This window comes from Elgaria multicarinata, chromosome 6 (assembly GCF_023053635.1).
Source record: "Elgaria multicarinata webbii isolate HBS135686 ecotype San Diego chromosome 6, rElgMul1.1.pri, whole genome shotgun sequence".
Classification (NCBI taxonomy): domain Eukaryota; kingdom Metazoa; phylum Chordata; class Lepidosauria; order Squamata; family Anguidae; genus Elgaria; species Elgaria multicarinata.
Window position 1 is genome coordinate 33,558,068 of NC_086176.1, and position 13,264 is coordinate 33,571,331.

Below are 13,264 nucleotides of genomic sequence, written 5' to 3' on the forward strand. Positions count from 1 at the left end.
TCTGGAATGATTAAGCCAGAACAATGGGGAGGAGGCGGTGGCTTTCCCACCACCACTACCATCCATCTAACCCCCCACCCCACCCCCATCAGACGAGTGAGAGGTGCATCTGGGATGCTTTTTTTAAAAAAAATAACTTTTACAGAAGGTAAATTGTAGTAAATTATGGCAGGAGATAGAAGGCAAGACCCTGAAGGTTTGTAGCCTAAGACTAACAAAGTCTTATGACTCTTCCTCATGAGACACGCCTAGCAAAATAAATAAATAAATAACAACAACAAACTGCAAATAAGACAGCTGTCGCTATTGGAGAAGGCTAACTTTTATGGACTTAAGTTCTCTGGGAAGACAAAGCCATCCTGCTCTGGAGATAGTTCACATTTCCCTGTATCCTTTCCAAGTTCTTCTTGACCATCTATCATCATCATCATCATCATCATCATCATCATCATCATCTCCATCTCCTCTTCCTCCAGCTGACTGCCCTAGGTGTCTTGACAGTGGTAGACAGTGGTGGAGAATAGAAGGGTGGGTGTGGGCGTGCGTTCTCTTTGGTGAGAGAACTCACGCGCTGCTGTTGTAACAGGACTCCTGGCGGAGCAGGCAGCATCCACACCCCACCCCACCCCACCCCATATTCAGTCTAAAATATTGAAACATCCCAAGCCAGGCAACGTAGCGTCTGAATAGAGGGGTGGACAAAAATGGGGTGGTAGTGGGCAAGGATTCCAGGGCAAGGCATTTGCCTGGTTCAGGGGAGTTCTACTACCAAAAGAAAGCGGCGCGTGTGTGAGAGACGGAGAAGGACCGACTGCTGTGCAGAAACTTCCGCTGCCACCGCCGCCTCCTCCGCAGCTTTTCCATCTCTGCCGCCGCCGCCGCCGCCGCTTGCCCTGCGCCGAGTGTGGTATCGCTCGGCGCAACGCACCCTGAAACGGGACTCCATTGAGCCTGCCAGAGTGACAGGGCGCGGCAGCCAACCAGAGCCGGGCGCTTCCTCGGGGCGGCGCCAGATGCAGCCGCTCGGGCCAATCGGGAGCGAAAGGAAGCCTGCGAGCAGGTTCAGCTGTCTCTGGATTCGGCGTATACTTCCGCGCGTGGCACCCGGGATAGGTGGGGAAGCCTGGCACGGCTGCAGAGACACATACGCGCGCACACTTGTGCGGAAGCAGAGGAGCGCCGGGTGATACGGTCCCTATAAATCTGCGCTCCAGTCCACCTCCCATTTAAGGCGTCCTCCCCCCTTATGCCTGCTCTCAGTTAAGAGATGCTGCAGCTTACTTCGACTGGGAGCTGCTAGAACGAAGGAGGCAGAGAGAGGGAGGCTGTCTTTTAAGAAACCCTCCTTTCATCCCTTCTTTCCTTTGTTCCTACCTTTTATTTCTCCTCCCCTCCCCCCTTTTTTGTTTAGTTGTGTTGTAAGAGGAGAACAGTCAGTCTTGCCACGCTCCTCTTTTTTTTTTTTTAAGTTCCCCCCTTTCTTTTTTAATCCCCCCTCCCAATTTCTTTTCACGCTGTGGGAGTGGAGAAAAGCAGCTTTGATTTTTTTTTATTTTTTCCTCCATTTTTTATTTTCTTCTATTTACAACTGTCCACAATTTAGGTTTTGGGGTGTTGTCTTGAGACCTACCCATCTGCTTCTTACTCATCTTTTTTGGGAGACCCTACATCGTTACCTCTTTTTTTTTTTTAACTGAAGCGAGAAAGGTAAGTTGTGTGTGTGATGATTTTTTTTCTTTTTAGATTACTATACGATTATTATTTAATGTTTCTGTACCTGTTAGGTTGACTACCCTACCTACTAAGAGGATAAAAGTGCACGCTGTATACAGTTAAGTTTATCTCACAAGCTCCTGTTTGGCTTTCAGCAGTTCGTGTCCACTGCATTGGGCTAATAGGGTTAGGTACCAGATTTACTCCCTCGTATAGAACTAGCTGTAGGACAGATAACGCCGGCAGGTGATGATATGCGATGATTATTGTCTTTTATTTGCACATGGGCAGTTAAATGCGCATTCGCATACGCGAGAAATGTAGCAGCTAGCTGGAGGTGTAAAGTTCATCGCCTTAAACCAACCAACCCCGAAACCTCTGACCGTGAAATGCGTCTCTCTCGCGCGTTGGACCGGCGGAAAGTACCCAACGCTGGGCAGGAGGATGAATGAATGGAATGAGTATCGCTTTGAAGAGCTTAAACCGGCGTTTGCAGATCAGACGGGATAAGCTCCCAACTCTAATTGCATTAGCCAAATAGCATTTGGTGGCTTGGGGAGCGAGGGGAGGGGAGCGGGCGAGACAGAGACGGGAGGCGAGGAAGCAATGGCTTGAGATTGGCCAAATCTGCAGATTCTGGCGTGTTAGCTGTCAAAGCCGATGGCTCGAGGTATGCGGGATTTTATACATACGTGTGTGTATGTGTGTGTGCATAAAATTGGGTGGTGGAGAAAAAGGTGGCAGCGAGGTGGGAGAACCAGTCTATTAAAGAACCTTCCAATGACAATTACAGAGCACTGTAGGGAGGGTGCAGCTTTTATATCCGGGAGACACGGTTTTCTTTGTTCTGAGGAAGCGGAGGGAAGAAGAAGAAGAAAAATGCTTCAGTGTTGATACAGCCGAAAGGCGTTCTGTAGGGAGCCCGGCTCGCGTACCTGGTTAGGCGTAGAGTGAGCCGTTGTCTCTCTCCCCCGACCCGCCCCCATGTCGCTGTCCTTGGTGCTGATGCGGGGCGGCGGCGTTCGCCGCCAGGAAGAAGAAAGCGATCCCCTGAAGCGAGCAACCGTAGAGTCAGCCCCAAAGACGAGACGATCTCTCTCTCTCTCTCCCCCCCCCCCCCATCTACCCCGTCCCCTGCTATTGTGAAACCGACACCATGCTAGAAAAGATGCGAGGCGTTCCTAGCTCACCTCCCTCGTCCGGTTTTGCCTGGTGTCAGCATTTAGGTAGGAAGCATCGGGTCCTTTTGTTTAATAGAGGACCGAGACATACACACACACCCCGCTCGTATTGTGTATATGAAATAAGTTGGTGGCAAAGGAGTGTGGTCATGCGAGGGTGCGTGGCTGGGAGACCCGGGGCATGGAGATCGCGGCGTGGCGTTTGAACAGGATGCCTTTGAGACGAGCCCTCCTTCTCTCGCCTCCTTTCCCTTTTTATCAAAGCAGCTGCGGGCTCGCCCTTGCGCGGCCGTAATTTCATCAAGCGCCGGCCCAGGCTTCACCGTTGTCGCTTAATTTATGCCCAGCACGTTACTGTGTAGATGCCCACCTATTTCGCGTCTCAGAAGCATTTAAGGAAGAGCTCAGTGTGGCCAATGGGTAGCCTGGGCTCCCTCTTTCCATTAGGGTTTCTCCAAGTAGAAAGAGTGGGGTGGGGGGAGAACTGGGATCGGGGCGCTGCGATGTACTCAATAATTGTAGGCTTTGCGCTAGGTGGCTTTAGGGTATGTGTGTCGGGGGAGGGGAGCCTAACACGCACCCCCCCCCAAAGGCCAGGTAGACTTAAGCTGCAATCCTATACCCGCTTACCTGGGAGTAAGCCCCCTTGAACTCAATGGGGCTTACTCCTGAGTAGGCAGGCGTATTCTGTTTATGAGGACGATCCCTTTCCAGGTTAAGCAAGCAGACGAACACACCTCCCCTACGTCCTGGGGTGTATATAATTGTCTAAACCCAAGGCAATATATTTGCTTTGTACGCCCGTTATAATGCGTGTAGGTCTATGGAGGAAAAAAGCAATATTCGGCTCCATACATGATATTTCTAGAGACGTTAGTGGGACTGCTCAGGAACGAGGGGCTGGAGGATTGGAGCTTTCGATCCCCCCCGGGACAAAGGGAGTCTCCGCCATTCTTATTTTAAGCGAAGCAACGTCTAAGGAACCTTATGCTGAAGGGGTGTGGAAGGTGCGTGGTGGGAAAAAAAAGAAAAAGCGCCGTTACTGCCTCGTGAATACTCGGCTTTCGTCTCTTTACGCTTGCTCGTATTTTAAATGCCGCTTTCTCAGGCCATGCTGCAAAGCAACCTTAACCAACAGCAGGGCAGTTTACAATGGGAAGTTAAGCCCTCCTCTCTGTGCAAGGCACGCTTTTAAAAACCCAAACTCAAGCCTGCGTACTTAAGTACGCTCAACGGAGCGTACTTAATATCAGGAGTACAGGGACTACTAGGACATCACACCAACAGTGATTTGTGAGAGGGGTGTAGCCCCCTATAGTTGCAGTATGAACATGGATTGGCTTCCTCCCCCTTTTTTTTTTAAAAAAACCTCTGTGCTAGGAAGAAGGCAGGGGGCAAGTCCCACCTCAAAAACTACAGGGGGGCTACACCCATCTATTTCTATGTTAGAAAGGAAAGAGAGCAGAAATATGGATACCTCAAGGTACCACACCGACCTTGTATGCCCTCACCATCCAATCAAAAGGCCTATTTTAGGAGCAGGAGATCCAAATGTGATCAAGGTGACTCTGAACGTGCGCTCCTGAAGCCACTTAACCCCAGTCCATCAGCCTTTAAGCTGGGAATAGGCCCGCGTTGAGTAGGGCATGGCACTTTAAGCGAGCCTTGATTCCCTCTACCCCAGACCCCGGTCCAGCTCAGCACAGGATAATGGCCCCCACCCCCAATGCAATTGTTAGCAGGCAGGACCCTTCAGCCCAAAGCTGCAGGTGACTGCGATAAGTCTCATAGCAAAGGACTTAGATTGGGGGCAGGTGCAAGCAGTGTCATCTAATTGTCTGGTGAAGGTCACGCTTATGGTCTTTTAGCCAGAAGTCGGTAGCAAATGCTCTTGTGTTTGGTGGGATTTAGAACTGCCTGGCGGGCAGGGCTTAGTAGTGCTAAATGCTTACGGAGAGAGGAGAATGAATACTGTTACCGATGATTGAATCCTTACACTGCTGCCATTCTAAATACACCTGCATGCTTTTCAATCCTGACAGGCTACTTCAGAGGCAAGTTAATAGGGCCCAAGTGGTGTAGATTACCATGTGATCCTGAAGCCACTTAACCAGGTCTGTCTGCCTCGCAACTGGAGGTTAGGCCCGCTGACCTCAAAGGAACCGAGGCCGGCCTTCACCTGATCAAGGCTGCAATCCATACATGGGGAACATGCCTCATTAAACTCAGTGTGGGACTCCTGAATGAACGGGGCTTAGAGTGGCTCCAGGATATAGGACTGCAAGGCTGCAGTTTTGCTCATTCTGGATTGGAGTGGCGCTACTGCTACTCCAAATTAAGAGGGCTAGAGGATTGAGGTCGCATCTCAAATGCCCTTGAAGAACAAAGTGCCTATTTCAAACCTCTTTCCCAACTCCTGTGAAGGGGAAACCAGCAGCTACATGAGCAAAATTACAGCTATCTATAAAGTCAATGGGATTTTGGCCCAGCAAACCCCCTTCATTTAGACAACAGGATCTTCTTTTCAATAAATCTTGGCTTGACGGCTTAAGTGTTCTATGGACAAGAGCCACGAATGATTTCCTTCACGTAGGCCCATAGACTTCCATTAATCTTTAACGACATGTGCTGCTGAGTTAAGAGGCTTCCTGGATTACAGCCAAAAAGCACCCATTCTAAACAGCTTACTCCAAAGTAATTCAGTTGACCTATACAATTATTTTGAAGTAGGTTTCCAGTCTGATCTGCTTACTCATTTTACTTGCTTGGTATGAAGTAAGCCTTGTTGAATTCAATGGGAGTTACTCCCAAGTAAGTGTGACTAGGATGGTGGTCCTATTGCCTCCGTTGATGTAAATACATTGAGGTTTCAGTAAACATCTATGCAGCACAGTTTTGTGGTATTTACTCAGAAGTAAATACCACTGAAGTTCATTGGGACTTACTCCCAGGTGTTTGTGCATAGGAATCTGTCCCTTATATTGGGCTTTAACTCTTCTTTGGTGTAAAGCCATTAGTTTCAGTGATATTTAACTTCCTGATAAAATGTGCTTAGCATTCTGTAGCTGCAATCCTTGGCACCTATAACTGGGAGTAATCCTCAGAGAGCTCCACATTACTTATCTCCAAGTCAACATGTTTAGGATTGCAACCTAATGGCTGGATTCTACCCATTTCCCCCCACCCACTGATTTTAACAGGGCCTGCAGCCAAGTGTGAAACCTTACTTGCAGTTTATTTTCAAGTAAGACTTACTTGCAGATAATTCCTTTTGAAAACTAGAGGAATTATTTCTAATTAAACCTAATATAATTGGGCTGAAGTAACCCCATTAATTTCAATGGGATTTACTTCCTAGAAAGGGTGCATAATATTGGTGCCTACTGTCCTTCCAACTATTTTGAACTACAATGAAGAGTAAGGATACAATTTTGATTCCAAATAAACTCATTACTTCAATGGGTTTAGGTGTGATGAGGTCTTCATGCTATCATATTGCATGAACACTATATTAAAAAACAAAAAACAAAGTTGAAAAAAACACCACCAGTTTAGAGTGCAATCCCATGCATATTCAGACAGGCAAAAGTCCTACAATTCCCAGCATACTGGCTGGGGCATGCTGGGAATTGTTGGACTTTTTTTTCTATCCAAACATGCAAAGGATTGCACCTTATTCTCCCAGAAAATTAAGGTGGATCAGAAAACTGTAATCACTAAAACACCACGATTTGAAAACAGCTATTTCTAAATAACACTAACATGCAAATATTTGGGACGCTCATAGGCCTGTTGTTACAGGGGAGCTAAGACTTCTGGGACTTCAAAATTATTACCATAGAAGGCCAAAAAACAAACCCCACCCACACAGTTTATTTCCGTAACTTGGGGTTGAGGCGGAGCATCGCTTTGGAACCTTGACTCCTCCCCCTCGGCGCAGGCGCATCCCTGGGGTGCACCCTGTTGTCATTCAAACGGCGCACGGGCCTATTCGCCCTTTTTTCCCGCCAGTGCCAGCTTACTGCTCCGTGCAGAACGCTACGCCGAGAGCCTTGCACTAAACGCTGAAAACCTCAGAGGTCAGACTTTCTCTCTCTCTGCAAAATGGGGTGGAGGATAGTGTTAGGTCTTTGGGGTGTGAGCAGGCTCTTTCTTACCTGTTAGCAGGCATTGCAAAGTTAGTATATTGCAAGAAGTGTCTGATCGTTTTTAGAGATTATTTATCCCTAAGGGCAGTGGAGGTTAATGTATCCTGTTATTATTTTCCTGATTTTGAAAAACACGCAGGGTTCTTTCCAGACCGATCGTTATGCGTATTCGCTCAGAAGGAAGCCTTGCTTCTTTCAGTAGGATTTCGAAGGCAAGTGGGTTGTGTCCAGTGTTAGGTTCTACATAGAATAGACCCATTGAAATAAATGAGACTAGATTAACTAAACTAGATTAACATTGGATGCAACCCAAAGTGCCCTTGTGAGATTGCGACTGCCTAGGAGATTCCCTAGGGAAACCTCCCCCCCCCAAAAAAAAATCAATTCATTTACGCTATTGAACATAGTTCGATTTACTTTTGTATAGGCAGGCGTAGGGTTGAGTTGTCGGCTCATATTTGGGGGCGGGGGCTGATTTAGTAGGCATTGCATTGGCCTGACTTGTTCCGGGGTAGCGCAGACTAAAAATCTAATTGAAGTCAGTAGGTTTACACTCAGAATAAATTGCGTGTAATTTACAATCCCGCCATACCCCCACCTTAATTTGATGGTTTATTACAAGGCGAGTTAGGATGGGCCTGTGTGGATGGGCAGGGCATTACTTGGGAGTAAGCCGTGCTGTATTCAGCGGGCCTTGCTTCAAGGAGTTGCACCAAGGATGGCAGTGTGGCTGGGCAAGTTAAGTCCCCTTCTGCCTCTCTAGGCCCACCGTGGCCTGCTTTGGAAGGGGAGGGCGGTAAGTGCATAGTCGCAGGGCAGCCCTGTTCACACAACTGTATCGTGCTTTTTCTCCCGTGTCCCCCAAACTTAACTTGGGGGGCACGGGAGACATGTGCAGGGGAGAGACTTTCGGGGTGTTTGCAAAAGGGAGTACGCCATACAGATAGCCTCGGTCCTTGTGGCGGGGTTCAATGTGTCCCTGCGGGCTGTTTGCGCTTGCTTGCCCGCCCACATTGCACGCGGCGTTGGGTGTGGAGGGAAGCCGCGCAGCCCCGCCCAGCCAGGTGTACGGGATGTGGCCGCGGGTGGGGCCACGTGCCTGTAGTTAATTTCCCCAGCGCAGGTGCAAGGTGGGCACAGCTGCGAAGCGATTGCCACGCGCCGGCTGGTTGGCTAAAGGGAGGCGCGCGCGCGCGCGTTAGGAGCCGTGTTGCCCAACTTCCCTTCCGGCAGGAGCCAAACGTCGGGCGGCCAGAGAGTCAAATCCTTTTGGGGGGCGTAGGACGAAGACCTTGTTCAGGTTGGAAGCTTGTCTTCAGGCAGCCCTGCTGCCTTGAGTAGCCGCGCTCTCTTGTACCTGTTTGTGGTGGGCTGTAAGATAGAGTAAACTGCAGGTCCGTTGTCTTGCCGTGGCCTTTAGCTCTCAGCGGAAGGGGAGCTGGGTTTTCCCCCTTACCAGTGCTTTGGCAAAGACGTATTTGGAAATTGTGCGTGAGCATGTGGAAGTATGCCGCCTGATGGAACTGAGGTGCAGCTGGCGTCAAAGCAGACACTGAGACCTGTGAGTGTACATGCACACCTGCATAGGGGTGTGTGTGTGTGCGGTGGTAAAGTGGAGCCAGGGCTCACAGACATGTAGCATTGGCACTTTTTGATGAGCAGGGATGTTGAAGTCATCTGCTGCTCCCTCAGAGTTCCCTGTTCTCTCTGAGCCTAACTGCAATTCTTGGGGTTGGGTGGGAATGCGTTTTCCCAACAACTGTACATTCTTTGTTGCAATGCAAAGTGTTTGGGGGTGGCATGATCTGGAATGGGGCAATGGAGACCCATTACATTTACAAAATACTTGCTTCTGGTGGAGGTGAAAACTGCTAGAACTGATTTGTTGAGCTGCCTGAATATTTGTACTCTCTTTCAGGGCAGAACCATGAGGGCAGTAATGATGAGCGCCTACACTTCAGAATTTATAGCTACACCACTGTGCATGTATGCATATATCTCGGTGTGCACATCTCTCTCTGTGTTTGTGTTATACCCCCCCTTTTTTCTTTAAAACGTTTTGTTTGCATTGAGGAATAAATAGTAAACCGGAAGTAAACAGTGAAACCAAATATGCTGTTTTCAATACAATATATTCACCAGTGTATTAAACAAGAATGAAAAAGCGTACCAGGAGATAAATTCTAATATCCTATGGCTAGTAGCAACAGAAGGTTTCTGGGCAAGTGCACGAGGACAGGGTAATTAGTTTCATTCCAGTTCTTTGGCTTGAGTTTGGGTGTGTGGGGATACAAACGCATAGATCCCTTACCACAGTCTATGATTTCTTGCTATAGTAAGTCAAAGAGCCATTCCGATAACTAGTCAATATGTTGAAAACAAAGCTATATGATATACTGAATGCAATATCTTAATGATAGTAAGACTGCAATCCTGTATTCACTGTATGGGGGCGTAAAACCCATTCAGTTCACTGAGGCTTCCTTCTGAGTAGGCATGCAGTAGGATTACACTGTGAAAATGCCAGGTGTTGTAAACCATTCCTTTACCTTTACTGTTCAGAATATTTTGGTTAGAATATTGTCCACAGGTTTCTCCTGTCAAAGGAATAGGGTTTCTCCCCCCCCCCTTTTTTTAAATCTGAAGATTCAGAGAAGGAGTTGCAGGAAGCCAAGCACTCCATATTATGATAACCCTGGGGTGTGTCTGTGGGTGTGCCCAGTTGCTTCTGGAGATGCAAGTCTGCTATCCCATTCCTTACACGCCATTTTGCTAAAATCCAACTTGTCCTCTAAACAAAACTGATGCTAGATGCAGCTGATGAGACATGCTGCATTCTTCAGAGGAAAAATATATATTGTAGTTTGGAAGAGGCAAAACTCTGGGGGCATCTGCGTTTTTATAGTTATGGGAGCAGAACACCTACTATTGGTAGGTTAGATTGGACAGATTACTCTCAATAAAACAGAATAATGGTCAGCGTAATTGGATGCTGAATGCTCATGCAACAAATGGAATAATATCACAGATATGACACTTGCTAGAGCCAGCAGCAGATATTGAAGTGGTGTGTGTGTGTGTGTGTGAGAGAGAGAGAGAGAGAGAGAGAAAGCGAGAGAGAAAAGTATGGAAAAAAGTGAATCTTCACAAGTCTGCAGCAGGAAGTGGAAGTGTGTTAAATGTGTTGATACAAAATGTGGCTTGTCTTTTCCAAAACTAAGTCAATGAAGGCACAGCCAAAGTTATATTTAAGTCTTGTTAATCTAAACTGGCACACATGTTTAAATCTCTCTCATTGAAATTAGTGATTACAGGTGCTTTACCTTAGTTAGATTGTGCTGTTGACCAGACTCTTATTGTGCAATACATGTTTGAGGCAACACCCTTTCTTCCTGCTAACTGGTGAGACATGGTGACTATTTTCCTTTTTTAACTTTTGCGTTACATCCACTCTTCTTGTAGTGTATAACTTAAATTTCTAGCATTTTCAATCAGGAGCTTTCCCCCTTATTAGACTTTTCATCTCTTCTGTAAAATCAGAGAGTTATATTGGGCAAGGAAGTATGTTCATGGAAGCTTGGGCTTTATATTTTGTAGATACCTTTCCCGTAAAGTTTTGGCACAAGTTTGGCAAAAAATAAAATAAAAAGAGCTATTATTATTATTATTATTATTATTATTTATTATTATTACATTTATATACCACCCCATAGCCAAAGCTCTCTGGGCGGTTTACAAAAGTTAAAAACCATGACAAAAGTTAAAAACAAAGAACTAACTTTGGCTAATGTATTAGGGTTCCATATCTTTCACTGTGAAATTTCATGGAATTACTTTACCATGGTCACTGATCTTTAATATGTGTTGGGGACAGTACTGTAATAAATGCTCTATTCTATGCTTAAAAGCTGCTTAAGCAGAACTACCATCACCTCTCAAGGATGCTTGTATAAAATTGCAACTCCAAGCTGAGCGTGATGAATATATGTCATCTGCAAACTAGGAGAAATAGAATCTTTATCTTTTAGCATAACTGGGGAAAGAGCTGATTGGCATCTTCTCTTGCCTGTTAACTGGTATAAACAGTAGTGGCTCAAGTTCGCTAATGCATACTGCTGAGACTTTGACTCATTACCTTCAACCACTCCTATAGCCTTGCTTTAGAGATATGAATCACAGAGGAGAGGCTATTGGCTTGCTAGTGAGCTAAAATTGAAATTGCCATGTTGCAAAACAAGCAAGCAAGCAGTTAGAGCGAATTTGAAAAGAAGGAAATGTCCAATACAGAAACAGAGCTGATGGCAATAAGCTCACCAGACCATCCCAGTGACTAATGATAGTTCAGCCTTGCTCTGAACTATTATATAGAATATAACTTTATGCTAGTCTAATTAAAAATAGAAGTATGGCAGCTCGCATTTTCAGCTTAGTGCCATATTCCAAGAATAGCTCTTGTCAGTGGAAGAAGTGGGCCTTTTAACAGCTGCTTGTCTGCACAACCTGTCACGTGTAATGATCAGGCAGCTAAATTCTGTGCTCAAGTTCCACATTTTTGTGCATTTACTGTTTTACTGTGGTCTTTGGATTTGCAGTGAGCTCATTTCTCTAGTGAAGCATAACCTCTGTATTGGGCAAAACGCATGATGATGATGATGATGATGATGATGATGATAATAATAATAATAATAATAATAGTAATAATAGTCCCCAGGTGAATTCTGAGGCTCTCACAAATATGTAGCCTCTCTGAGGCACTTCCACTGTTCTTTTGGTTATTGTTTTAGGATCTAGGCAAGCGTATGTTAGCACTGGCTGTCACGGTAGACTTTTAAACTCCAAACTATCTCAAATAACGGCATCTCCTCTCATCTCTTTCGTTCTGCTTTGTTGTGGCCTCTTCTCAAAACAGTTAGCTGAAGCCATACGGGAAAGAATTATTTTTTGGATGTTATATACCATCCATCATGATGCTAAAATACTGCATGCACATAGGATAATGCTTCGCTGTTTTGTCTGCTAATGATTTTTAAAACCTTTCTTTGCTGATCTCTCCTGGTGGGAGAAAGTGCAGTTGATGTGTTATTTTACTTGCATTTCAAAGATGTATGACTGTCTTTTAGCATTTAATATTGTCATTTGCCTAAAACAGCTAAATTACTGTTCTATAGTTAGAAGAAAAGTTGAAAGGTTTCTATTGAAACTTCATTGTGCCCTGATTCCACATATTCAGCTTGTTTTATTGTATCTTTAATTTGGTGTAAAATATTATGATAAAATTCAAAATTCAGTTTTCATTCAAGGAAATAATAACTAGATTACTTTTCCTTATTGGTTGGGGTGGATTATATCCCAAATTTGTCAAATGAAATTCTTGTATCTCTGTAATTGGACAGCTGAATAATGTAAGAGATCCTTTACATGAAATGTGAGGTTGTAGCCCAAGGGCTTGCTTAAAACAGTCATATATCTGCTCGTAAAAGAAATGTGTATGAGAGAATGCAGGAGTTGGTGTTTATCCTTTTCTGCAGAGAAAAAAAAAATCTGGAAAATGCTGCCAGTACTTGAAGATCAGCCTATGGTACTAGCCCAGCAGGCATTGTTGTCAAATTGCGGGGACTCCTGCATCTAATGGATTACAACAGGAGCTAGGCTTCTATAATATCTGCCAAATTATACAGATAGAAAGCAAGTGAAGGCATACTATTCTGTGTTGCTTGATACAGCTGGTTTTAGCAAGTAACACTGAGGTTTGGGCTGCAATTCTAAGCATGCATACTTGGAGTAAGCCCCATTGAACTCAGCAGGACTTTGTTCTTAGTAAAAAAAAATTGTTAGGTTTGCACTGTCAGCAGTGAGAGAGCTGGTGAGTTGTTTAGCATTACAAATATTTTTGGACTACAAATGTATAACATTATTTGTGAGAAATATATTTGTAAACACCTGCAGAGCCACTTTATTAAAATATGTTACAGTTTAATGTATTTCATCGTAAGAATCTATAGAGTTCCAGGAGAGAGAGAGAGAGAGTATAGCTCCTAGCAGGTGCTGAGGTTGATTTAAAGGTTTTGCATGGATGGTTATTAAAGTTACCTGATCTTTTCTTTTAGCAGATTTGTTGTAATGCTAATGGCCATTCTCAGCCCCAGAGTTCTGTGTTGATGGTGCTAGTTCCCATTGAAGTGAGTGCTTTTGCAGCTTGCAGTCAAAACCTTTATGCTAATC

The 13,264-nt window shown here is 45.3% G+C and overlaps 1 protein-coding gene across 2 annotated transcripts in view; it reads left to right on the forward strand.

Annotated features, from left to right (window-relative positions):
• Positions 1–1,556: 1,556 nt before the first annotated feature.
• Positions 1,557–13,264, forward strand: part of ELAVL2 (ELAV like RNA binding protein 2) — a 136,318-nt gene continuing 124,610 nt past the window's right edge. For both annotated transcript variants that reach the window (XM_063129210.1, XM_063129213.1), the window contains exon 1: positions 1,557–1,707. The gene's annotated coding sequence lies outside the window, so the exon portion shown is untranslated. The remainder of the gene's footprint in view (positions 1,708–13,264) is intronic.